Source organism: Grammomys surdaster, unplaced genomic scaffold (assembly GCF_004785775.1).
Source record: "Grammomys surdaster isolate TR1022 unplaced genomic scaffold, NIH_TR_1.0 224, whole genome shotgun sequence".
In the NCBI taxonomy this organism is placed as follows: Eukaryota; Metazoa; Chordata; class Mammalia; order Rodentia; family Muridae; genus Grammomys; species Grammomys surdaster.
The window spans coordinates 10,121,136-10,148,520 of record NW_021604669.1 but is presented as its reverse complement, the minus strand read 5'-3'; the positions used below and the strand labels follow the sequence as shown (position 1 = coordinate 10,148,520).

Here is a 27,385-nt window from a genome sequence, read left to right as displayed (position 1 = left end):
CACATCTTCCTGTTTATACAAACACTACAGCTCCTTTTGCCTCCATCTCTGATGCACTTCGCTAAGATTTTGTATTCCTGTTTATACAAACACTACAGCTCCTTTTGCCTCCATCTCTGATGCACTTCGCTAAGATTTCGTAAAGCTGGGAATAGATGACACAGCCCTGATGCCACTGACACTATTTGTTTGATGTCCTCCCTAATAATTCCTCTCCTTTGCTCCAGACCTAGTGCCCTCTAGTCCTCCCCAGGCTAGAAGATTCCTACCATTGCCCTCCATCTTTCCACTGAAACACTCTGACTTGAATGGACCACTTGCTCATCTGGACCAGACACTATTGTGTTCCCAGGGCCTAATGCAGTAACATGGGGGATCATGAGAATCAGAAACCGAGCGAGGAAAGAACAGGAAGACTCTGAAGGTAGAGCCCTGGGGCTTTTGTTTCCTCCCTCACTGAGCTTACAGAAGAGGAAATGTGTCTCAGCTTAGATGACTTGCCCAAGATGTTTCTGTTAGCAAAATGGCTGAGGTGCTAATACCAGACTCCAAATCAATTCTTCTATCCAGCACTGAGGGTCCCTTGCCCTCCGGGATCAAAGCACTGCTCCTTCCTGTGATCAATGTACTGTTGGAGACATAAATACACCCCCTAACCCTCCCCGGAGTACTTTTTAATGATGTTCTTCAAATTAAAAAAAAAATGGCGCTGGGTTTGGTGGCATGCCTGTTATCCTAGCATTTGGGAAACTGACGCAGAAGGATCATGAGTTTAATGCTGGAACCCACATGGTAGAGAGAGCCAACTCCCATTGGTTGTTTGCCCACCTCCACAGGCATGAGCATGCAGACACAACACACACATACACACCATGAAATAAATGGTTTAAGATTTATGACCTGTGTAGGGGAGATGAAGGGGAAGGAGAAGACAAGCAGGGAAGGCACAGAGATCAGAGTGACTGACAGGTAATGTATGTTTGTCTGGTAAACTGGGCCACTGAGATGTTCAGCAGGTAAAGGCACTCATATAATCCTGCCACTTGAGTTCCATCCCAGAACCAAGGTGGTGGTACAGGGAAAGAACTGTCTCTTTTCATGTACATTATATGGCATGTGCACCCCCACACATACATATACTATACATATACACATACTATAGTAAAAAAAATTAAGCTTGGCAGGTGGTGGTGGTGGCACACACCTTTGATCCGTGCACTCAAGAAAGCAAAGGCAGGCAGATCTCCAAGTTCGAAGCCAGCCTGGTCTACAAAATGAGTTCCAGGATACCCAGAAAAATACCGTCAAAAAAAAAATTAACTTTTAAAAATTAATACTGAACAAACGGACAGAGTCCGGAACCTGCCAAGTGAATTAATTACTCAAGATGTGGTTTCAGCTGACACAGGCACGAGGCCTGTGGAGAAGGCAGAGGGCACATCCTTCACTCCAGTCTGCTGGAATTCCCACCACGGGTGGGGCTCTTGTCTCCCCCTGCTGTCAAGAGTCACCCAAGAAGAGAAACAGTGCCAACTTTCTTTTTGGCTGCTGTAGGCTTCCTAATTAAAGTTTGGGATGTGTGTTTATTCAGGGTTGATAAACACAGACCCACAAAAAAAAAAGTGTTTAAGAGAAAGCAGATGAAATGTGAGGCAGAACTAGCTAATAAAATCAGGAGACGCTGTGAATTTTCAAGCCTGACAACTTAACTTGCAAGAGGCTCAGGCCCAGAAGTGAACTTGGTGCTGTGTTGCCAGGGTAAATGCAAACCATCACTTCCTGCAAATTAATTGCTCCCTGGCAGGAGATGTGTACAAAGTTTCTATGTTCTGGGCCAGGAGGAGGATGCAGCCAATGTGGCTTCCTTCTCCTGCCTGCCTGCCACCAGGTGGTCCCCCAGCATGCCAAGGCAGCATTTCAAACTCCTATAGATCTGTCTAGGGAGGAAGAACTCATGCTTAACATGACTCTTAAAGCCCCAAAGATGAAGTCAATGGAAGAGTCCAGAAGCTGAGGCTACCTGTGTCCAGAAACCTTAGTCTCCTGAAAGGACCCCTGTCTTAGGTACCAGCAGGGGTCCTTTACAGAGACTGCCTCCCACACCATAGGTTCTTCCTTATTCCACTCTGGGGCAGCATGGAGCACCATTATGCTGAAACATGTGAATGTGACCTAGATTGCAATGAATGGCCAGAAAAGTCCAGGATCCAGGAGGCTGAAGGATTCCCCAAGGACAGGGATGGCTTCCCAGACATCAAAGAGAGCTGCAGAGGGGTGGCGCCCAGGGCCGGCCTTAATGAAACCATAATGAACAAGTTTCCACAAATAAAGACAACAATGAGAGGCCAAGCAGAAGGCCCAGAAAACAATCAATGCCTTTGATTAAGCACTGATGAAATTCCCCATCACAGCTTTCATCCTGCTCCCGAGGGCTTTCCTCGGCTCTGGGATGCATTCAAAGAAAACCATCTTGAATATACATCACTCCCCAAGTCACTGAACACAGGGGCTTGGCTCTGCTGCTGCCTCCCAGCCCCAGGCCAGGCAGCAGTGTCCCAGATGGCCTCTCACGCCAGACAATAGCCACCCCAAGATGCTCAGCGAGCCATGGTGCCTCATTTCTGTACAAGACCATTTTTCTCAGCCTGCCCACCACCACTGGGCCAGCTCTGCTGGAGCCTCCATACACTTCAAGGGACTTTCTGGCAATTGTCTGGGATTCAATTCCACACTGAGGCAGCTCCCTGTTCATCAAAGGCAATCTGGCTCCTAGGCAAGAAGCTATAGAGGACTGCTACAACGTCTCTGACAAGATCCACCATCAAACGCCATCTCTATTCATACCGGCTGTTCTCTAGAACTGCAGGTCCCAGCGTTGACCTTCAAAGTCAGTCCAAACTATCCCTTTCTTTATGATCCCCTCCCCAAATCCTCCAGGCAGTTTGGTTCCACAGTTCCTGAGTGACCTTGGCAAGCCTTGAGCGTGGCTAGAGGTTCATCTATATCTGGCTACCTACATATCCTCATGGGCAGTTTCCAGATGAGAGCCTGTTCACAGCTCTAGTTCAATGTTTTTACTGCAAAATATCTAAGACATACAAAAATCATGTGAAAGAATAGCACCTCTTACATCCACCACCAGCTTAAGTTAAAAAAAAAAAATGGCTAGTTCCTAGGTAGCCAGGTCACAGCCCTCTCTCTCTCTCTCTATCCCCCTCTCTTCTCTACCCTCCACACACCCTCCATCTACCATGGCCCTGCACTTCTTTGTGTTTTAGTTGTGCATAACCTTGGGACAAAGCTCAGCTGGCAGAGTTCTTACACGAATCCCCAGGTCCGATCCTTAACACTCTACAAAACAAGAATGCTGGTTACTTATCCTAGGATAAAATACCCTGGCAAAGACAACCGGAAGTACTGTTTAATGTGGCTCAAGGCTTCAATGTTCAGTCCATCGTGGCAGGCAGGGAAGTCACACATGCATATGCAGTCAGGGAGCAGACAGCAATGAATGATGGATGGCTCATGCTAGCTAGCTTGCTCCTTTTTATGCTGTCCAGGACCCAAGCCTAGGGGATGATGCCTCCTACTCTTAGGGTAGGGCTTCCCACTTCAATGAACCTAACCAAACAAGATAATCTTTCAGATGGGCCCGAAGGCTTGTTTCCTAGGCGATGTCAATTCCTGTCAAGTTTATAGTCAACTCGAAGCATTACAGGAGGTATAGTAGCACATAGGTTGTCTCAGAGAATCAGAAGTTCGAGGCTACCCTTAGCTACATAGTGAATTTTGTAAAGCCAACCTGGAATACATAGGATCTGAGGAGGGTGGCAACAATGACAAGACTGTGAAGTGCATTGCTTTGTTATTAAATTGCTCACCATTTTAGCACTTTATATGTGACCATAGCAGTATGTGCTCGAGTCTGGGACCATCCGAGGGCAACACCTGTTTCCTCTGCTTAATAACTGTAATTCTTGCCACTAACCCAGCGTGGGCATAGCTCATACTTCATACTTGCTTATAAACATGAAGAAAACAGAACATGGAGCGCAGGCTCATCCCACAGCATGGACTTACCCCACCCATAACCCCAGGCCGTATATCACTCCTAAGATCTAAGAAAGGAGAAGGGAACATGGGGACTTAAACCATAATATCTACTTCCTTCTGAATGTCTCGAACTGTCCTAGAGGCCTGAGAATTTCTAGGTCTCAAGTCCAGCACCATTCAGAGTCCACCCTAAGGACCAGGATTTCTCTGAGTCTCAGCTCTCAGAGGGCAGAAGAATCCTCATTCAGCAAGGAGGCATGTCTACTTCCATCACCTTGACTTTCAGTCTCCTGAACAACGCAGCTCCACGTAGCTTCTAGGATCTCTGGAGGAAACCTAGTGTCACACAAAGGAGAAAATGCTCAAAAAGGCAAGGAACAGGGAAGGGTGAGGGGAGGGTTGACAGCCATGATGAGGACAGCCTAATTTTGAGTACAAGGCATTCCACATGACTTCAGAGTAAAGGGAAGACTGTCTCTACCTCCTTAAAATGCTCTTCCCACAAAACTGTGGCTTTGACGTCAACCTTCAAATCTCCTCCCCAAGCCCTGCCTGCAGTTCACATGTGTGGATCTTGACAAGAGCCAGGGCTAAGGAAGTAAGTCCCCACTCTGGCACAGACCAGCCATTCAGCTTCCAACAAATCTTTCAACCTGAGTTTCAATATTCTGAAATGCTTCCTCAAGTCCTCGTGAACCTCGTGGTCCCCTGTGAGCTTGACCTCAGTGGTGTTGACTGGAGCCAAAACTTAAGCACACACTCTGGATATGCACTGCTCCGGGATGCTTACGTTTCAGCCCCCTTTGGACTCTTGGCTTCCTTCTTTCTGTTTTTTAGATTCGGGACTTAGTGCTTGGTCACCACTGAGAACACAGGCCAGGAAGCTCATTTTAAATTCAGCGCTGACAACACCCAGCTCAACTCCAACCTGGCACAGCGCACTCTTCAGTCGCATCTATTCATAGATGCCTGTTCCTCGAGCGAGCTCTCCGTTATTCACACTGCAGAGGACTCGCCCCATGTGTGAGACCTGTATGGCAGTGAGGACACTGGAAAGGACAGACAGAAAGACCTCCCTGTGAGAGCCACAGCAGCCACACCCCATGGTGGGCAAGACAACAGCATCCTTGTATATAGTTGGAGGTGGGAAGGGGCGATAATCAAGGACCTCCCTTGAGGAACACACACTCCACCTCATCCCCCTCAAGAAACAACATTCAGAACCAATAAGCCAGCAAACAATAGTGTGCGTGTCACACAGCAGAGCCGAGGCTCGGGTTTGCCAGCACCCTCAGAGATGGAGAGACTCAATCATTAAGCTCATCTTGTACTGCCTTTGCTTCACGGGCTCCACATGCCCAAGCCACCACGTTGCAAAGGCTTCACAGCAGATGGCCAGCCAGCAGGGGTGTGCTGAGCTCACAGAATTCTCCAGTTTGGGTAGGGATGCGGCGAGCTGCTGAGGGCCTGCTGTATGCTCCACCAACCGAGTTTTCCCTCCGCCTTCCATCTTCTTCCTTGAAGAGTGAGGAGCTTGCCTGACTCAACTCAGAGAGTCCTGAGAAGGCAAGAAGCATTCTCCCACTCACTTCAACACAGCCAGGGAAGCAACGGGCACCTCGCTTCCTCTCCTCACTTCCTCTCCAGGTATAAAGGCCAGGAGAGACCAGCAAGCAGTGAGAATAACTACTACTTCTCTTCTTGCTGTGTGACAAAACACCTGGGGAAAGCCATTTAATGAAGGAGAGACTTATTCTGGCTCACAGTATGATGATTCAGAGCAGGTATGGAGGGTGGCGGCAGCAGGCAGCTCGAAGTCAGGAAGCGAAGACGTGAATGCTGGTGCTTTCTCGGCCCATAGCACAGCGCCACCCACATTGAGAAGAGGTCTTCCCTTGTCTATGGAGGTGGCTTCAAGGACACACCCAGAGACATGTTTCCTAGGTCACTTCAAGTGTAATCAAGTTGACAATACTAACCATCCAAGAGCCAATGGGGATTTTTGTGGACTAATAACTAAATATCTACCCAGGGTCCTAAGACGGATGCTCTACCACAAAAACACATACATGAGGAAACAATAAACCTATGGGCAGAGATGTCGCTCCATGGTAGAGCTCTCACTTAGCATGTGCATGGCCCTATCTATACTACTTGGGAGAAAACAACAAAAAAGTATGTGTGGTATCCCACACTGTGACCCCAGCACTGAGGGGACTCAGGAGGGAGTACAAAGTCAGATACACGGTGAATTCCAGGCCAGCCTGGAAAACATAATAAGACTCAAAATGAATAAAAGGAAAGAGGAAATAAAGGGAGGCAGGAGGGAAGAGTTCAGGGGAGGATGAGATAGATATTTAACAGGTATCAATCTGAATTGTCCACCCAAAGCAGAAATGTATGTGTACACTTGCTCACCAGACATAACTTAGACACCTAGAATTTGGCTGCTCTGTACCCTTCCTTTTAAAGAAACAAAATGTCCCACCCAGCAAACGCAAGGCCCTAGGGACAATCTTCAATACTGGAAAACGGAAATTTAAAATGTCTGAGGCATTTTAAATCCGATTCCCTCTGAGACACAGGCGGAGATGACAAGTGGGCCGCATAACAGACACAGAAGTCTGAGAAGATGCCATTTTAAATACCATGGAGTGTCTGGGAATTTGCAATTCCACACTCAGCACAGAATGGCCCCTATGGGGGCACCTTCAGCTGTCTCCTCCTTCTGGCCTGTACAGAAAGGCATATACACATCCCCAAACATCCCAGAGCGCAGAGTCCTGGTGCTGGACAGGCACCTGAGGGCCTGAGGTCACCAATCTTGCCTGCCACACAGCCAACTTCCTTTCACTTTGGCACTTAACAGACAACTCGCAGACAGAAAACCCTCTGTTACTGTTTATCCTTAGCTGTCATTCATTTTTGTCAAAAAACAGTTTCTACATGATTTTGAGATCGTTATTGAACTGGGTACCTCTAGATTCTATCAATCCTACCAGCTGCTCACTGGGAAGAAGCAAAGTGATTCTAGAAAAGTCTCCCAATGGAATGGAAATGTCTGTGTAGACCGAGGGGAGGCTGGCCCAGGGTGGCAATCATTCAAAATGGACCAGCTGTTTGCTCATAGTGTCCCCAGGCCTCAACAAGGCTAAGTTTCATTAATTAATTGGCTGCTGGGCCAGAGAGTAACGGTGCTTGCCACCAAGTCTGACAACCCAGGACACAGAGTGGAAGGAGAAGATCAGCTCAGCTGAGGTATCCTTGGGCATCTCCTTCTGTGCGCACACTACACACACACACACACACACACACACACACACACACACACACACACTCACATAAAAATAAACAAATAAATGCAGTAAGTTTTGACTGACTGGCTGACTGTTGTCTTAGTTATTAAGTGATCTAAACTTGGGTTTCTTCCTTTACCCCGGAAATGATAAAGTGCTGGAATTCATGGGGGAAAAAAGGAGAGGCCAGGGGATGGAAGGAAAGAGGAAGGGAAAAGGAGAACAAGATGCAATCACATGACAGAGAATATGCAAAACCCAGAAACTCGTTTGGATTCTCAGCCCCACCAGACCTTCTGACACCATTTCTGTCTATTTCCCTCAGGCCTTTTCCTACCAGACACTGACAGCTTTTCTATATCTTCTGTGGCTCTGACTCCCAGAGGCCCCATGTCCATTCCAACCTTGTGACCACAAGTGACAAGACTCTGGCCCTGCCAGACACTCTGATACCTCTTTTCAAGTTGTACAGGTAACAGCTGAGCACAAGGTCTCCAGACAACATTCTTCCTGTATTGTCTGTGTCCTTAGGAGAGATTCTCAAAAGTGAGTCAGCTAGACCAAAGGTTTTAACGACGGTTAGCTCCTGATATCAGTTCCCACAGTATACAGAAGTGTCATTCCAAGACACAGCCTGAGACCAGCAAGAGAAGCAGAGCCTCCATACAGTGACACTATTCACAGCACCGAGTCTGTCTCCACCAATCAACTCAGGTGATCTTACGTGTTCCTCAGCTCTCCTTCCTACCTGGAGTTCCACAAGACACTGGAGAAAACTCCAGAAGATGGAGTCAAACAGATGTCCTTCCAGATGTCCTTCCTCAAAGCCATGTAAGGTGGGAAAGGGGATACAAAAGACCAGGCTCCTGGTTCTGAGGAAAGTGTTCAGTGTCTTAAAGACGAAGATGAGCTTACGCTGGGAGAGAGGCTTTCAGGCCACACTCCCCATTGTAAAGGAAGACAGGCCAGGGAACATTCTGCCCTTCTGAGACGAGGTCAGAAGGCAACCCAAGAGCACACACATGGTCTCCCACATCTCGAATTCCGAACTGCAACTCTGAGAAGCTGATGGAAGAAAACATAGTCCTACTGGAGGGGAACCTTGGGGACCAAGTGCAAGTGTCCCCTGTGCCAGCGCCTTCAGATCAACTCCAAGAAGGGGACAGAATAACCACAAACTCACTGTGTGATACAGACTTTTTCATTCAAAAACATGAAGTCAAACCTTGTCTAGTCCGGAGAGGTCACTCCCCTTTTCCCCCGTGTCCCACACCAGATAGTCAGAACCCCTAAAACCTTCCTGAAGGGCCATCAGACTCCGGCCCTGGGGTGACAGAGGACAGTCACAATAAACCTGTACAACCCACCCTAGGTTCCAGCAGAACTCAGTGCACACTGCCTATGTCCATAGTGTGTTGCAATGGACAAACCTTGCTCACCTAAGCCAGATTCAAATGCATTCAGACTAATTTTGCTTTTAACTCTTTCTATTCGTTTGGAAACCTTAGGAGGTAGGGACTGTGGTGAAGCTCAACTAGTCGAACACAGGCCTAAAACACCCGAAGCCCTGAGTTCTACCACCCAAGAAACCGAGCATGGTTGAACATGGCTTATAATTCTAGTCCTCAGGGAGAACAGGCAGGGGGAGCACCACTTCAAGGTCATCCTCACTGCACGATGAGCTGGAGGTCAACCTGGGCTACATGAGACCCTGCAACAGAAAAAAAAAGGGGGAGGGAGGCTACCGATTTAGGTCAGTGGTAGAGCAATTGCTTACCCAGGACAGCCCTGAGTTCAATCCCCAACATCATAAAGAAAAAAAAAAAGAATGAATAAATGAATGAATAAATCTGGGCTGTGACTGTTGCAGTTAGAGGTAATTTACATAAATGACATCCCTATGGCTCCAAATTCCATGCCCAGCACCTCAATATAAAGAAATATGAACAAATACAATGAAAACTGTAAATAATGTAGACATGTATTCTTATGCTGTGTGACATATTCATCTGTATTTGCTTCCTCTTTTTCACACTCGGTACTGCTGCTAGTGTGTGTGCCTGTGCATGTGTCTGTCTGTGTGTATTTATGTGTGCATCTGTCTCTGTGTATGTGCCTATGCGCACAGAGGACACCAAGTATTCTACTGTTCTCTTTCCACCTTATTTCCAAATCAGGGTCCCTCAGTGAACCTTGAAGTGAAGCAGCAAGCCTCAGTGGTCCCTCCTGCTGCCCATAGTGTGCACCAGGCCACACCCAGTTCTTCACACAGGTGTTGGGATTCAAACTCAGCGGCATCAGTTCTTCCTCACTGAATCATTTCCTTGGTTCCCAGGTGCTGTCCGTGTGTTCTGTCTACTACAGCTCAGTCCATAAAACTGAGTGTCGATCTCACTGTGCAGCCTCCGGACTCAGCTCTGTGTGCAGAGCTCCGTCCTTTGGGGGAGGGCTAGGTGAGAGATCACTGGCTCTGTCAAGTTTTGCCTGCTGGGCTGACTTCCACTATTCCATGGTAAAGATGTGACTTTCGTTAGTCAGGTCTCCTCTTCTTTGGTATTCTTGGTCTTAAGCGAGCACTGTCAGTCAGAGATTATTAGAAAATCAGCCTGTCTCAAATGATAACAGAAAAACAGTACTCCAGGCTGATGGTCACCCATAAGATCCAATAACTTCATACCCCACCTCCCCAGGACAGTCTAGTCAAGAGAACTAGTTTTTCCTATAGTCATGCACTGGCTGCATGACACTCGGCAGAGCTTAGCTGTTCTGGCCTGGGAACTCATTCATGATTTTCAATCTCCTGTACGACACTGGGAAACTCACATCAGATTCTCTGGACCATGGTTGCATGTCTGAACAGGTACTGCTGTGGAAGAGAATCAGAGTTAGTCCTACCAAGAGGGATGGGGTCACACTGTTCGGGGACACTGACCTCTCAACACTGGGACTGTAGGCCCCCAGGGTAAATCCCCTCCCAAGGGGAAGCACTTCCTCTTTCACTGTCTGGCCCAAGGCTCAGGACTTAGTCATCCTTAGTTATTTCCTGTGTGGCCTATAGCCTGATAAAGGCTGGGGAAGATACCTGGTGACCTTTAGGGTTTTTCCTATCTCAGGCCAACTGACCAATCGCAGCCATGCAGACTCTTAGACATCAGTAAAGGGTAATGGATTAGTCCAAACTGTCATGCCACTAATGGGCATCGAGGACCAGGTTTTATCACCCCTTGAGAGTGCTCTTTAAAAACAAGAATGCTATGCCTGGATTAGTGGCCTATGCTTCTAATCCAAGCACTTGGGAAGCAGAGGCAAGTGGATCTCTTTGAGTCTGAGGCCAATCTTTTCTACATAGTCAGTTCCAGAAGAGACAGGGGAGGGCTACACAGTGAGACATTGGCAAACAAAAAATTAGGTTAGGATTCTCGGTTTGGGGGTGTAGATCAGTTGGTAGAGTGCTTGCCTAGCATGCACAGTGAATGCTCTGGGTTCCAATCTCTAGCACCCCATAAAGTACAATCCACAGGGTACCTTATAAGCAGAGCAGCACATCCCCCAATAGTTGGGGGATGGAGGCAGGAGGATGAAGGGCTTAAAGTCATCTTCAGCTACATATTCTACAGTCATCCTGGGATATATAGGGCTATCTTTAAAACAATACTTTAAGTGGGTGTGGGAAGATGGCTCAAAGAGTAAACTCCCTGACACATAAGCACGAGCACCTGAGCTTGGACTTCCAGAACAACCTCCCCCATTCCCCCAGGGCCACTTCTGTAACCTCAGCACTGGTGAGCAGAGACAGACAGAGCCTCGAAGCTCACTGGCCAGCAAGTCTAGCCATTTAGTGAGCTCCAGGTCCACTGAGGGACTATCTCAAAACATAAAGTGGGGAAAAAAAAAACCCGAAGAAAACACCTGATGTCAACCACTGGCTTACACATACACACACAAACACACACCTGTATACAAGTCCCATGATCCACCACTCAGATTCACACACTCCCACCAGAACAGTGAGCCTTGTAGCCCCTCTTTTTCTGCCTTTCTCACCTGAGGGGTGATTCTCACAGGCTGAGAAATGCCAATCATGTGACCACGCTGTAGTTACAAATCCCACCAAATCTACAAATCGTCAAGAGGAATCTTAGGGGCTAGGGAGATAGCTCAGCAGGAAAGAACTTTTGCTAGATCCCTGGAACCCACATTTAGGAAAGGGGTATAGCAGTTTCAAAGTGCTAGGGAGGCAGAGACAGGAAGATCTTTAGGGATCAATGGCCAGCCAGACTAGCCAAATTAGTGAGCCCTAGGCCAGTGTAAGACTCTACCTCAAAAAAAAAAAAAAAAAAAAAAAAAAAAAGGAAGAAAGAAAGAAAGAAAGAAAGAGAAAAGATATTTGTGGAATGACACCCCCAGTGGTTCACATCTGTGTACACACACACACACACACACACGCATGCACACACTCACACACACACACTCACACACCTCCACCACCACTCCAGGAGTCTTATTACTATGGTCATTTCTCTACCTTTACCAAAACCTTCTGCACATCAACTAGTCCAGCAATAAGGAACCCAGGGTTAGTGGGTCATCCACAGTCATATGCCAACCTAGGGGTGGGGTGCTCTCAGGCCAACTATTCCCAGGATGCTAGGGAGAAACCCACCCAGGAAATCTTCTGATCCTGGTGGGGTCACCTCATGCTTTCTGAATTACATTCACAGGTCCCTGGACAGGGGTGAGAGAGAGGTGGGCACCAAAGGTGATGACATAATGTCTGAGCTCCTGTTCCCCTTATTAGGCTCTATGCTGTCTCGATTTTCTCAACTACAATTTGATAGCAAACACGATCTGCCTCACCAAGTGACAGGAAGATAGGCTGGCTACCCAAACTCAAAAGGCAGAACACACACACACTATCAGAGAGCTTTCACCGGGAGCTTAAACGCCAGCATTCCCTCCTCACTCTTCGTTCCCCTTGAGCCAAGCCTCTGCCCTGCCTTCCTGGTCCCTGGCACCTGAATGAAGATAACTGGTCTGGGCTTGGGTCAGCCAGAGGAAACAAACACAAACTCCCTCCAGCTCCGCCCCGTAGGGCCCCATAGGGACTTATGTGAGCTGCCGCCAGACACTGTCTGTTCCCCCACAGGACAGCATCACAGGCCTGGAGCATGGACAGCCGCTACTGGCTTTATTACTTTGTTGAATGGCAGGATAGATCTCAGGCCTCCATCATAAACAGGTGAGCTAGAGACACGTGTTCCGGAACGGCTGGAAAACGCATTTCAGAGCACACAGGATTGCCATCTGATGAGTCACTCCCTCGAAAGTCTCTTAGATCTGTGTGTATTCCAGCTGGGCTTTGGTACCCAATATTACAGAACGGTACAAAAGAGCCTGGTTCGGGAAAGCAGGGCAGACACTGTGGGATGTGACTACCCAAGTTTCACTTCCACGCTGTCTCTATGTCCTACTTCACTCTGCTTTTGAACAAAGCTGGGGCTGGGGAAGAGGTCGGCAGTACAGACCTTCCTCCGCCCAGTGTCCCAAGGCTCTGAGTCCTAGCCCTGAGGGCACTGTAAAACCAGGGACTCAAATGAGAGCAGCACCTGCCTGTGCAATCCCACGCCCAGCTCATGTAAGCATTTTTCAGAGAGCTGCAACAGGCTGGGAAATGGGCGCTGAGATGTCAAGCAAGGTCATATAACTTGCAAGAAGAGAATTCCGTTGGAGTCAGGTCTAATGCAGACATCCTGGCTCCATAGGCCCGTTTCTCACCCTACCACTGGCCCTTTCTAAAGATGCTGACCTCCTCTGCGGAGCATCTACTGTTCCATAAAGCCACCCCAATAGTAGAAGAACATTAATTCACAGGCATCTCCAATCTACAAGAACCTGACTTATTGTATGTCCCCCAGAAGGGAGCATTGCTAGAGCACTTACGGGGGGGGGCACATTACACTAGGATGCTTTCCTAGGTACACGTGTCCCAAGGAAGTAGGGACATCAGCCCAGCTTTCTCAGGCACCATTCTGCTTCAGTGTGGTGATGTGATCTGCCCAAGGCCACACAGTCCAGTTTAAATTCAAGAAATTCAAAGTGGTCATACAAGGTCAACGGCCTAAGACTCCTAGTACATGAGTAAATATGGGGCCTTCCCCCCCCATGTCCTCCTCCACCCTAATCAAACAGGATGAGAAGAGCTGGCCAGCGAGTGGCCCTCGTATACCACGGGATGATTTCAAAGCTTCTACGCTTCCCATTTTTTCCCATTTTCTACGCTTCTTAGCCTCCTGCTTGAGAACATTGGGGGCAGGGGTATATCTAGGACTCCAGCATCCCACCATCTCTGAAGCAGAGTCGCCAGACTCGCTTAAGCTACAGACAGACAGGCCCAGTGAGCCAGAGAAGCTGGGCTTTGCAGCCAAAAGGCCTTGACTCACGGCCCTGATTCTGCCTCTTGAGAATGTCTTCTGCCTCCGGGTCCCCACTGCCTTGTCAGTTTCAATGAGAGGACAGGGTTGAGTTGAAACTCTAGAAATTCAAAGAGAAATTCACAATCTTACTCAGGCTCAGTCACAGTCAGACTCCATGGGACGTGAAGTCTGCTCACACTGTCTCCAGCACACGCCCTGTATCATCGCTAGCCCTTCTGGTTTCTCCAGAGCTGAGGAAATCCCTGCTGACAGGAGGTGGAGGGCTTCCTTCTCCATCCGCTGCAGCCACTCTGGTGCACTGCACTAGACTGAGGTCAATCCTGGGCCTCGGCATTTAACGATGTATTTTCAACATACCTGCCTCGGGAACCTACAGGGTCACGATTCAGGTTTGCATTCCTATGGCCTGTCTTCCTGGTCCTGGCTGATGAGAGGAGAAGACACTGAGGTGGGAGAAGCATCAAGTCTGCCTTACTGGATGTGTGGCTCACAGACCTCTCAGGCCACCCAGCTTTCTCAAGCCCCTGACTCAGGCTGCCAGCTAAGTCCCAAGTGACTCAGCCACACTCAAGCCTGGGAACCATTCCTCTTAGATGAGGCCTCTCAAACTGTGGGCATTTATAGGACTCACTATAGCCACTCACTAATTAAAAGAGTCCAGCCTGAGGGAACATCATAGAAAAGAGGGCAGAAGGTACGAAAGAGCAAATGGATCAGGTAGGGTGCTGGGGAACACTGACTTCTGGGCAAGATGTAGTCATGACCTGAACAAGAGTGGTTCATCAACAGCCTGCCACGAAAGTGGAGAAGCTCACACAGCCCGACCTCTCACTGAATGGTTTGAAACTACAGGCAGTTTGTTGGAGGAGGGAGACACATCCGTTCTCCAGGATACAACCCTAACTAAACTGACCTAGTCACCAAAATGAACAAAAGACATGGAAGTAAATGTGTGTGTGTGTGTGTGTGTGTGCGTGTGTGTGTATGTGTGTAAATTTCATAATGAAACCCATTATCATGTGTAATTAATAAGTAATTTTTTAAAGAGATTTGTCCTTGGAACCTTCTGGAACCTTCCATGGAAGACAAACTGGGACCTGAAATGCATATACTCCAGAGGGCATCAAAGCATGGGATATTTCACAACCCTTTTGTGTCTCAAGGATGTCCAGACAGTGCCCACGAACTAGCTTTAAACCCCGGCACTGGTCCTTGTCCCTTGAATCGAGCTGTCCTCACCCCGTCACCCACAAACGGGGTGAGGCTCACAGGTCCTTCATCCACATTCCAAAAGCACACTTCCTTCACTCTTGCCACGAAAGGGAGCCTTTCTTGAACACAACTCGAGTTTCGTTAAATAAGCCCTGCAACGTGCTCTTCCATAGTCTCAGATGATCTCAACTCTTATGAAAACCACTCTCGGCCACATTTCTTCCAGCAGACGTCATCAACTTCGATTATTTATATATTTACGAACGACAATCACGGAGCAGATGGCAGCTAGTAAAGCTTCGGCAAGTGGGGGGAAAAATGAATGGGACAGAATGTAAGCTGGATGACTCGTCCGTTCAGTCTTCCCGACAACAGCCGGTCAACAATTGGATCAAAATAACACTCTTGGACTTCCACGTGCTTGCAGACTCCAGATCTTTCTAGGAATACCCTGCCAGTCCAGAGCTGCTTCCCATGCAGAACTAGAGTTGGGGGGGGGGGGGAGTACAAGGGACAGGACGGTGACATCAAGTGAGGACAGAAAAAGCCTCACAGAGGGGAAGCAAAAACATTTACTAAGCACCTACTGTGTGCAGTACTATTACATCAACCTCTGTGTTGATCCCAATGACACGTTCAGATGGCCAGCATGACTCTCCACGTTACACATGAAGGGGGTCCAAAGAGAGACAAAGGACTTTGCCCAAGGTAACGCAGCCTATCAGCAGTGAATGTGGGCCTCCTGGCCCCCAAATCCACACCCAAAGAGCCTCTGGAAATAGAAAAGGATGGTGGGGGCGGAGGGCGGGCGGGCTGGTAGTGAGATACAGGTAATTGTCCCTCAACTGTATCCTTGACTAGGAAGTCATCTTTTAACCCAAGGCCATCTAGCCTCCAGGTCTACCTGAAGTCTAAATTCTAAAGTTCTACTAAAAACAATTTAAACAGGGTCCACTTGAGACACAGGGGAAGTCAAGTCTCAGCTAAAAACAGGAAGAAGATGCACAGGTTCCAGAAGATAAGAGAGGGGTGTCACAAGCACATAGAGGGCGGATGGGTTGAAAGAGAACCAGAGAGAGAGAGGTGGGGGTAACAAGCATTGTAACATGCCTCTGTACCTGGGGCTACGGATACACAAGAGCTCACATGCTGTCTTCAGCAACCTATGAAAAACATCCCCCTCCTAGGGAAGTCAGTAGTCCTCCCTCCTGGCCTCCTTCCGTTTTGTCTCTGCAAGTTTCACTGCAGTTAAAAAAAGAGAGGGGCTCTGCAATCATTCTGTCTATGCTCTGACAGGCAAGACTGCTACTACTATTGCCAAAATTGTCCTGTTCTCGGGACTCTCATCACAGAACTGATGCAGAGTCAAGCACACGGCCCATCTGGCCATTTTACAGATAAGAGCACTGCACAGAACCTTGGAGGCACATGTGTGAGTAAGAGTAAAATGGGTTTACATTTGGATCCTACTCTCTTATGGATACCCTGTGCAATGGGCATGAGCTGGAACTATCTCACCAGTTTGCACGCAGGAAAGGGGGTCTTCGAGGTGACACTGATGTTAAGTCTACCTGCTGACCACACAGATGAACTGATGTTTCAGGTGTCTGTCTATGTCAGACAGTGGCTCACCACATAGCACAGGCTGGTCTTGAACCAGTGATCTTCCTGCCTCAGCATTTCCAGTGTTACATTACAGGTAGGCACCACCACACCCTTCACACAACCATTTTAAATCTACACAGCACAGCCTCAGATGAATTTGTTAAAGAGACCCAAGTGCCCATACCACCAAAGTCACAAGAATGGTGGTCTCTCCAGTCAAAGAAATGGCAGAGATGTGGCCACAATCTCCTGGCATCACTGTCTCTTAGGAGCCCTTTCTGTGCACCTGTCTCAAGATTCTTATGCAAGGCCTGCCAGGGAGTAGAAGCCATGACTTTACTTCAGGAAGAACCACCAGAGAACAACATCAAGGTCACTTAGAGGCCAGATGTTGACCTTGAGATGTAGACAGAATGTATTCACAAAGCACAGAGGGCAAGCCATCACTTTCTTATTCATTCCGTCAGAAAACAGGTATATCATTCCCAGTATAAGCCAGGTACAGTTGTCAAGGAGACACAAAAGCATTCAGAATGCAGAGGACCACCAGAACCCCAGGCTAGTTTTGCAGCCCCAAGGTTTAGCCCACGATCCTGCACCGGCCTCTCCCGGGCTGAGAGTCCTGGGAAGTCCTGGCCTCACTCCAAGCCTGGGTGAAATGGAAAGATTCTCTCTTGCCACACAGGTGACTGTGGCCACTATGTGCATTAACAAGAGACGTGTAGCAGTGTCTCTTCGTGGAAGGAGCTTGCTTGCCTCTCTAAATGAATGGAAGTGAGCTGGACACAGCGACACACACCTGTGGTCTCAGAACTCAGGTAGCAGAGGCGGGAATATTTACCACAGGTTCTGGGCCAGCCTGGGATACATCATAAGATTCTGTCTCAAAATGTCAAGAAATAAACAAAGCAAGTAGCAGTCACTCTCAGCCTGCCTCAGGTGGGATATCACTGCCTCCTCCATGGTCTTCAGAGACATGCACACAAGGCCTCGAACATGAAAGAGGAGGAAGGAATGGCTGTCAGACAAAGCAGAATTTCTTTAAAATTTCCCAAAGTGCACACATACCTCTCCCCTTCTCTCTCTCTCTCTCTCTCTCTCTCTCTCTCTCTCTCTCTCTCTCTCTCTCTCCACACACACACACACACACACTCCCAGGAAGAAAGCCTAGCCAGTTGACCTGTTCTGCAGGCTCCACCACAGGAGAAAAGCCACCTCGCCCCAGCCTCCTTCCCAGTTACATGGAGCCCAGGGCCTCGGAAAGCATTCCAGCTGGCAACCCTGCCAGCCACCTCCACTGTCATCTGGCCATAGCCAAAAAAAAAAAAAAAAAAAAAAAAAAGCTTCCTTTATCCACACTGAATACAAACCTCCAAGAATAGGGAGAGTCTCAATCAAAATCAGAGTGGAAGCCTCTTCAGAGGGAGTCACTATCTCCTCCAAGAATATGTGGATTTCTGGAGGCTGAGGTAACAAAATATGGCTCTGGTGATTATGGGATGGAAGTTAAGGGCAAAGAAGGCAAAAATGAGGAAGCCTACCGGCTCACTTCTCAAAATTTACCAGCCACCAATTCATTTCACAACTATCTATAGGAAACCTCCCTGTGTTCCCTGGCACGTGTCTTAGGGGATGAAGGCATTAAAGGGGAGGTGACATTCCCATCCTGTACCTCAGGGCCAGGAATCCTAGTCCCATTTACTGCAGGCCGGAACTCAAAGCAGCCCATTTTACAGACACAAGGAGCGGAAGACCCAGAGAAGGTAGACAACTTGTTCAAGGTCAGAAAGCTAGTGAGTGGCAGGACCAGGAATTAGACAGAGGTGCACATCCACGTGACTCGCCCTGCTGCGCCACCTTCACACTCGAGCCCTCCCCCCACTCCTCCATTTCTAGCGGCAGGGTGGGGATCAGAGACAACCCCCTAGGGCTCTGCCTGCAAAGGAAGTCCGGGTTCCTCTTTCCTCCTACCCCAGACACACGACCCACATTGAGAGGACACACGGGTTCCTTCCAGACCTACTGTGTGTGCACGACCCCCGTTAAGCCCTGCGGGCTGCCAAAGCCTTCACCTCTGAACACTAAACTTCCATTTAAAAATTTAAAAAAAAACGATAATGATGATGATGACGATGATGGTGAAAACATAACGGGCAAAGAGGAAGTGCTGTTTAAACGCCAGCGGGGGTCGGAGCAGGAGGAAGTCAGGCTGGTGGTGCGAGTCTATTCGCCCTTTTGGTTCCTCAATTCAGCCGCCTGGCGTGGAACACCCCCACCCCCCAAAAAATGAAGTTAGCGGAGGGCAGCCCGGCGCCCGGGGCAGGCTCTGCAGCGCTCACCTGGCCTGCAAGAGGGGTGTGCCCGGGGGACGGCCACTCGGACCCCGCGCCCCAGCCTCGGGGTGCACGGCGCCCCAGGCGCTCGCTCCCTCCCTGCAGCGGGATGAACCAGGGCGGCGACGCCGCAGCGGGTTCCCGGCCGGCCCTGCACGTACCTGGCGGCCCGACGGGCGGACTGGCGGACGGACGGACTGGCGGGCGAGCGGGCTAGCTGGCGGCGGGAGCCTGCGGTGCACACACACACACACGCCGCTTCCGGGTCGGCGGCTCGCGCGTCCCCGCCGCAGGTTCGCGAGCGGCCCCGCCGCGGCGACAAGCAGCAGCAGCGGCAGCAAACGGCGGCGGCAGCAGCAGCGGCCCGGCCTCGGCGCGGCCAGAAATCGCTATAAAAGGAAGAGGCGGCGAGGAGGAAGAGGAAGCGCTGTTTACCTTCGCAGCCCAGCCCGGCGCCGCACAAAAGGAGGACGCGGCGACGCGCCGCCCCCCGCGCCCGGGCCCCGCCGCAACACGGGCCCCGCGTCACCGCGCCCGGGACCGCCCCGCGCCGCCCCCGCCCCAGCCCGCCCGGTGACCTTGGGCGAGTCCCGGGCGCGTAGGCCGGACCCCCAGGACGCCCGCCGGGCTCCCCGCGACCCCTCCCTCACCTGGGATGAGGGGTCGAGATGCGCACGGCTCGGGCGCCACCTGCCTGGCTGCTCCCGGACCGCGGGAGGCAGGCAGAAACACCCACAGGGTCCAGTGGTGCAAGCCCGCGGGGACCAATGAAGCAGAGGCGGTGCGAGGAGGGAGTCTGGACTCCCCACAGGGTCGTCCCAGGTCTTGTAATTTAGGGAGGGGGAAACTCCCCAGTTACCATCTCCTTGCTGTGATTCCCATTTCGGTTGGTGTGGGAACCCCTGTCCTTCCCGTTGGCTAGGACATAATTAAGGAACATTTCCCACTCCCCTCCTTTACTCCTCTGACCTCAAGTCCATGTCATCCTTATCTTGATTTCCAGTCAGATTTTTCAGAAATATTTAGTGTTCCGTGAAATATCTTTTCCCTGACCTCTAACATGGTATCATAAGGGTTACACCCACGGCTTTCATTCCTCCTTCCTCTCATTCTTATCACCCTTCCAGCTGTGCTGGGAATTTGGATGTACTGATTTGATATCCGGGATTGATTTACCTTGGTCTATCTCATCTTTAACACACGTGTGTGTCCAGATTTCCTTAACCTGGGCCAGTTCAGGGAGCTTGGTGTGCTGAGGTGGACTCCAGGAGGGCTCTCAAAGATTTTTTTTGCGTGTGAGGGAACCTTCTAGAGCCGTATAGAGCCACTCTGATGATGATAGTTTGCTTGCACTGGGACAAGCAAGAAAGGGTATGTGGCCCACTTGGCACAGCAGGCCCGAAGAGAGGGCTGAAGTCCTTTCTAGAAGTTTCAGGAGGTATTTAGGCCAAAGGGGGGAAAAATAAGAATTGCCTGGGAGGCCAAGGGCCTGAGTTCAACTCCTCCCTTCCCGCTGCACTTCATGGCCCTGGGCCAACATCAAAGCCTGCCAGGGCATCAGTGCCCTTGGCACTGGGGAGCCAATGCCATCGTAATAGAGTGAGAAGTGGTCTGAATGTTGAATCAATGGTCAGCTATAAACTTGAAGAGACGGAAAGAGGGTTCAAACCTGGTACAGCAGAGGGCATGCGAAACGGGTGGGCCTCAGTCTGGATGTTCAGAGTGAACCAGGTGTCAGAGGCCATGCCCACTTCACTGAGTGAAGCAGCCTGCCCAGAGTTCTGCGTGAAGAGGCTAAAGCAGGGACAGATGGCATCAGCCTGAGGTCATACCTATCACATACCAGAGGAGCCAGGCAAGTACCCAGGGAGTGTCACTGAAGCCCAAGGACCTGCCCAGTCTGAGCCATGTGAAATGGTACAGACAGTAACAAGTCCGTGTACAGAACCTTAGAGGACTATCACCATTGCTGCTACTACTAGTGGAGTAAGCATTGAAGACTCAAGGACCTAAAGTTTTCTAGGAAGCTGGAGGGGGTCTTCAAACAGCTCAGGGCAGTTGGAGTATACCCTGGGTATGGGCAGGAGGCAGGGAAGAATTTGGGAAGAGGAGGGCATGGTCGGAGGACCATGCTTAGCCTATGTTCCTCTTGCTAGGATGGAGTCCAACCAGTTATTCCTGACAGATTCAAGCAAATGGAGAGCTGGAAATAGTGTTTTTGAAGCCTTTGGCAAGTCTGTGGTGGCCTGAGATATCAACCCTGACAATAAATAGTGAACTCCAACTCCTGTAAGGAACACTGCCTGCCATTCCCAGTGATGCAGGCACAAGCAAGTCACGTAGCCCTTGACTGTAATTCGTCCATCTGTAAGTGGGTATGATAATGTCACTTTCCGGTATAGGAAGGACTGACTACATGAGAGAATGAATTTTGCATGATTTCCCAACTGTGATGCCATCTTTTTATCTCAATATTAAAATCTGGACCTCATGGCATCTTTCGAGCAAAACCTTGTATTTCCTTTGTGTATGCATTTGCAGGAGCAGATGCTGTCCAGCCTAAAAATGGACAGAAGGTGAACGTCAGGTTACTCAGGCACTCACTTTTGTCCTGCTGGGTTAGCAGTTTGCAATTAAACACATTCTGCATCCCAACATGACCAAAGCAAACTCAAGAAAGGCCTCTTATCTGTTTGCCTGGCTTTCCACCCCACTGGCTGTTCAGATCCCAGAGATGAGGCAGAAGCTGCTAAACCAGATGGAGCCTGGCCAGATGTTGTGCAGGACACAGCGGTGCATATAGAAGATGCCTCATCAGTACCTCAAGCCGGACAGCCTCGGTGAAGTAAAGTGCCCTGCTGTAGCATGAAGCTAAAGCTGGAACAGTGGTCCTCATGGAAATCACAAGGAATCTGAGCAGCCCAAAGCTCAGAAATCAGAGGCGTGAAGCTAGCAGGTCCATGGAGTAAGACCTTGTTCTCAAAAATACAAAATCTGTGGGGTTCAGTGGCACATGCCTTTAGTCTCAATGCTCAGGAGGCAGAGGCAGGCAGGTCTCCGGGAGTTTGACAGTCTGGTCTACATAGTGAGTTCCAAGCCAGTCAGAGCCACAGAGTGAGACCCTGTCTCAAGAAAAACCCAAGCGGATAACCAAACAAAATGTGTCCTGTGGGAGCTTCTGGGAACTGCTGGACTAGGGAGCAGAAAGTGGGAAGGTGAACGTGTGGTGTGTAAAGGGTTTCCTTTGAGGTAATAAAATAATTCTTGAATTATTTCAAGTCTGGGCTCTGTAGATGTTCCATGAACTTCATTATATTCCAATATCCCGTCGTATCTGCAAGCAGACTACAGAAATGGATTCAAGTGTGGGAGTCACTGCCTTTTACAATAGTTCTATAGCAATTGAAACTAAAACAAAACTTATTAACTGAAAATGTCTATCACTGTTGTTATGTCACTGAGTTTGTGTTTTTAGAAAAACACTGTATGAAACTCCATTCAAATACTTAAGAGAGATTTTTAAGTCAAATCTTGTCTGTAAATTTTTTTTTTGAAACATGAGTTTTTGTAACCCAGGCTGTTCTTAAATTCCTGAGATAGCCAAGGAGAACATCAAACTTCTGATCCTCCTATCTTTTTTTACAGGTGTGTATTGCCACACCCATTTTTATTTTCTTTTTTTAACTTGCATTTTTATTAGCAAGGCTTTGAGGGATGTAGTTAGTCATGTTCTACCTCAGGTTTCTTCATGTGAAATGGGCTGATGGTGAGGCCTACAGCAAAGTATTGTGGAGGACTGTGGGGTGATGGAGAAAAATTTTACCTGGAAGATGCTTAGTAACAGTAGTGTGGCTATCGTCACTATAAGGTTGATGAAGTCTTTCAAAGTGTGGATCCATAAGGAGAACAAACCGAAGTTTGTAGAGCACATTGGTGACCTGGGCTACAGTGATAAGGGTGACAGACAGACGCCTGTGTCACACTAAGGTGTGGATATGCAGTAGTTCCACAAAGGCACTGCATGGCAGGCTTTGCTACAGAAACTGAAGCCATCAAGAGAACACTGAGGTGTGGTCAGTGACTCCATTGATGGACCACCCCATAGCTGAAAGTGCTAAGAAGAGGCAGGGACTAGTTTCATGAAGTGGGTGGCTGGACGTATCTTTGGGTGAAGCTTATCCTCTCTCTGACTGGCATCACCTGCGTCAGGCCCATGAATCAAAATCTATAAAACCGTGGCCAAAACTCTTTCCTCCCCCACGTTGACTTTGTCTGGTGTTTGCTCACAGCCATGAGAAACAGTGACACAAATCTAAACACCAGGGGCTTCTTTCTCATTTGTTCCCAGCTGGAGTCTGAAGTCCTGGTGGATATCAGGTTCAGGAGAGGGCCTTATTCCAGGTTACAGATACCTGACTTCATGTGGTAAAATGGCAAAGGGCACTGTCTGACCCTTTTTCTTAAGAGTACCAATTCTTTTAATGAGAGCTCTACCCTGTGCCCAAATTACCTCCCGTAGGTCCCACCTCTTTGTGTTGCATGACATTTGAAGTTAGGACTTGCTATACGGATTTGGAGGGCCACATCAAGATTCGAGCCACTGCAAGGAGATGTTAGAAGTACCCGTGCCAAGAGCTGTGATGTCGGAGTAGACTTGACCAGCTCCTCTCCCTTTCTCTCCTCACTAAACTCTGAAGACATGAGGTGGGGAAAAGGGCATTTGTCAGGGTATGTTGCTGGCATTTCAGAAAATGCCAGCTATCAAAAAGGGCAATGAAGAAACTGGGCCTGGTGTGGTGGCATATGCCTTTAATCCTAGCACTTGGAGGCAGGAACACACAGAACTTGGTGAATTCAAAATTAGCCTGGTCTACCTAGTGAGACCCTGTCTCAAACAAATGAACTATAAGTCCTGAGCATGTTCCTTAGGTGTCCCTGAGACCTCACTCTGTAAGGAAGGTGAGAAGAAGCACATTTGTGCTCAAGGAGTTGCTGTGAATTTGTTAGGTATGGAGGATTTACTCAAATGGAGATTTTTTTTTTTTTTTTTTTTTTTTTTGCTGTTCAAAAAAGCTCACTTTTGAGGATGGACCTCATTCTTGCCTGAGGTGATGTGGGAGATCTTATGAGATCTTAAATGATTCCATGTGATAAGGAACAGGTTTCCTCCACTGGTCACCCTGCCCTCCAAGTGTTTGTGTGCATGCAGATAAATTCTGGGCCTCATATGAAGAGCGTAGGACCATGTGCCACTGAGAAACACCTCAGTCCCTTAGAGTCAGAATTTCAGCCCACATCTGATAATAGCAAGGTCTTAGATTTTCTTCATCTTTGTCCTTGTATTACCTAGATAATATGAGTGATCTCAACATGATTCCGGTTATACAGAAACTGTCCATAGGTTGTATTGTGTACTATACCATTGTGTAGACTTAATAAGCATTCTTGAATCTGGGTACCCACAAGGGTCTAGAGCCAACACCAAGAGACATCTCTGTATGTACAGTTACACATGCATATATATGTATACATATATATATATATACACATACATATATGTATACATACATACATACATACATACATTCGAACTACTGTGTTCTGATTCAAGTTTATCTGGGATGCTGTCACAGCCCAAGGGTCTGAATCAGTGGCTGTGGATATAGCCCTGCTTCAGAAATTCTCCAAGATCTTCAACTGCAACCCTGGGGTTTGTTGCTCGCCTCAGTGACACTTCTGAGACATTTATGGTTCTGTGTCTGCTTGCCTGCTTTGCTTTCTTACTTTGTCTTTGAAAGAGGGAATTATATAACCTAGGCTGGCCTTGAACTCAGCATGTAACTAAGGACGACCTTGAGCTTCCCATCCTCCTGTTTCTGTCCTGTTTATGTGATGCAGGGGATGCTGACCAGGGCTTTGTGCATGTTAGGTAGGCACTGTGCTCATGGACCTATATCCCAGCTCAGTGACTTCCGTTCACTGCACTTAAGGTCTGTGGGATTTTCTCTCCTCCAGTCTCCTCCGATCACACCCATGGCCTGACATCTGCATCCTTTGGAAAGCTGTCCCTCATTCAGTCCTGTCTTCACTATCCCCATTTGTGATGCTCATACTCTTTACTCTGATGTGTGATGCTTCCCTTGTGGTGTCAAGGTAAATCCCAGAGCGTCTGGTCTCCCCCACACCTGGCTGTCTGCGCTTACCTTCCAGCCCACTCTACACTCATTTTCCACAGGATTGTATTTCACAAGGTAACCTCTTCTATGCTTCCATAGGTTTCATAGCCAACGTCTCTAGTGACCCCACTCAGCAGCCCAAGATGGAGATGCAGCGGGGCATGTCACTAGTGTTTGCCTGTAATATGTAAGAGGAATCACAGAATGATTTAAAAACACAGAATGAGTTAGAAATAAATTTTGGTCAGCTCTTCAGATGCCCATCCACCACCCAAGAATTTCATTATTATTCCCATGATGAACATAAGAAAACTAAATTTGATGATGACATGATTCCAGAGGTGCTTACATCAAAACACTGGAGAGCTTGCTAAAGATACAGATACTCCAGATCTGCCCGTCTATATTCTTGACCTCTGGCTCTGAGAGGCTGTTGGAATCTTTGTCTCCACAGTCCCGGGTATTAAGTCCTTGGTCTTGCACATGCCAGGCACAAACGTTACCACTGAGCTATATCCCCTTGGCTCTTTGGAGACAGTGTGTTGCTATGTAGCCTAGGTTAGCACTGAATTGCCTATCTTCTTGCCTCTTCCTTCTGAGTGTTGAGATTAGAGGCATACCACCATGCCTAGCAGGAATCTGCAATTTAATGTCTGGCAAAGTAACTTACATTCACTGCTAAGGTCAGCATATACACTCTGCCCTGTGGCTTACACAGTGATGTGCCTACTTCAGAGTTGGCAGCTTGGGAAAGTACCCTCACCCAGCTATGTGAGAGCTGCCAGCCAGAAGGAAGGCAGGGCTAGCCCATGTGCCTCATACTTGGGTATACATGACAGTTTCTTTAAAGCTAATTGTACTGTAACAATGGAAGAGTTTCCTGACCTGAGCCAACCAACACAGTCCCATTGGGGGACTTACACTTTCAACCTGATTCCTGGAGGTCACGATCAAACCACATCACTTACTACCCAGGGTCACAACATTAGGGAGTCAACAGAAGCAGATTTGGGTGGGATTTCTGGCCAAGATGGGCTAAGCAATCCTTTATCCTTTAGCCCAAAGCAACTGGGAAAAATTAAAAAAGCAAACAAACAAACTCATGAACCAGGCATCAGGGAGGCACAACCTGTAGTCCCAACTCTAGACACAGGCAGGAGGATCACTGCCAGGTTTAAGGCTAACCTTATCTACTTAATGAATTGTCATACAATGAGACTGTCTCTAAAAACCAAACCAACAATCTCTCTCTCTCTCTCTCTCTCTCTCTCTCTCTCTCTCTCTCTCTCACACACACAGACACACACATGCAGGTCTCTCTCTCTTTCTCTCTCTCTCTCTCTCTCTCTCTCTCTCTCTCTGTGTGTGTGTGTGTGTATGTGTGTGTGTGTGTGTGTGTGTGTGTGTGTGTATGAAAATATCCTTTCAGGAGGTGAACTGTGGGCAAAGACGATAACCATTTGCTTTGCATATAAAGCAACTTCTCTGCTTTAGTGACCAGCTCCAGGCTGTGCTCCCAACTTCTTGTGGGAGGCAATCCTAGTTCTGCCTGATGTCCTTAGGTCAAGGACAGTGGTGGCTCTGATTATCCTCAGCCATGTCTGCCCATCTGGGACCTGGACAGGCAGGAAGCCACACCCACCTTTGCCCCTCTGTGCAGCACTGGTCTGCAGAGCAGCTCCTACCACATCCTGGGGAGGGAGATCCAGGGACACTTTCCATTCTGTTTATAATTAATAGAAGTCCCTTTGAAAGAGAATGTCCTATAACCACCAAAAGCTCTTGATATTTTCACTGAGCAATCAGAATGGATGACTCTTTGGACACGGCTCTCTGCCTGGAGAGAGGAAGGGCTGGTGACTCATTGCAGTGGGCATCACAAAGTGTCACAGCAGGCACAGGGAGACAACAGACATCATCATTGTCATCATCCAGTCTGGAAAGATAAAACCCTTCAGCATCAAAGGTACTCCTGAGCGACAGGAGGGACAAAGGGGGTTTTTCAACTGGAACACTGGGAAAACTTTGAGGCCACTCCTTCCTCGCCTCTGCTTTTGAGAAAAGCAGTGGAGCTAACCATGGTGGTGCACGCCTTTAATCCCAACACTGGGGAGGCAGAGGCAAGTGGATCTCCGAGTCTGAGGCCAGCCTTACAGAGCAAGTTCTAGGATAGATAGATAGTCAGGGCTTACAGAGAAACCCTGTCTATGCAAGGAAGGAAGGAAGGAAGGAAGGAAGGAAGGAAGGAAGGAAGGAAGGAAGGAAGGAAGGAAGGG

At 48.6% G+C, this 27,385-nt stretch overlaps 1 protein-coding gene across 3 annotated transcripts in view; it reads right to left on the bottom strand.

Annotated features, from left to right (window-relative positions):
- Fam49b (family with sequence similarity 49 member B) overlaps nucleotides 1–19,266 on the bottom strand; it is a 130,162-nt gene extending 110,896 nt beyond the window's left edge. For 2 of the 3 annotated variants that reach the window (XM_028773224.1, XM_028773225.1), the window contains exon 1: nucleotides 19,095–19,157. The gene's annotated coding sequence lies outside the window, so the exon portion shown is untranslated. Of the gene's footprint in view, nucleotides 1–19,094 lie in introns of all 3 variants that reach the window. The other variant, XM_028773223.1, reaches the window with a different exon arrangement.
- Between the last annotated feature and the right edge of the window lie 8,119 nt (nucleotides 19,267–27,385).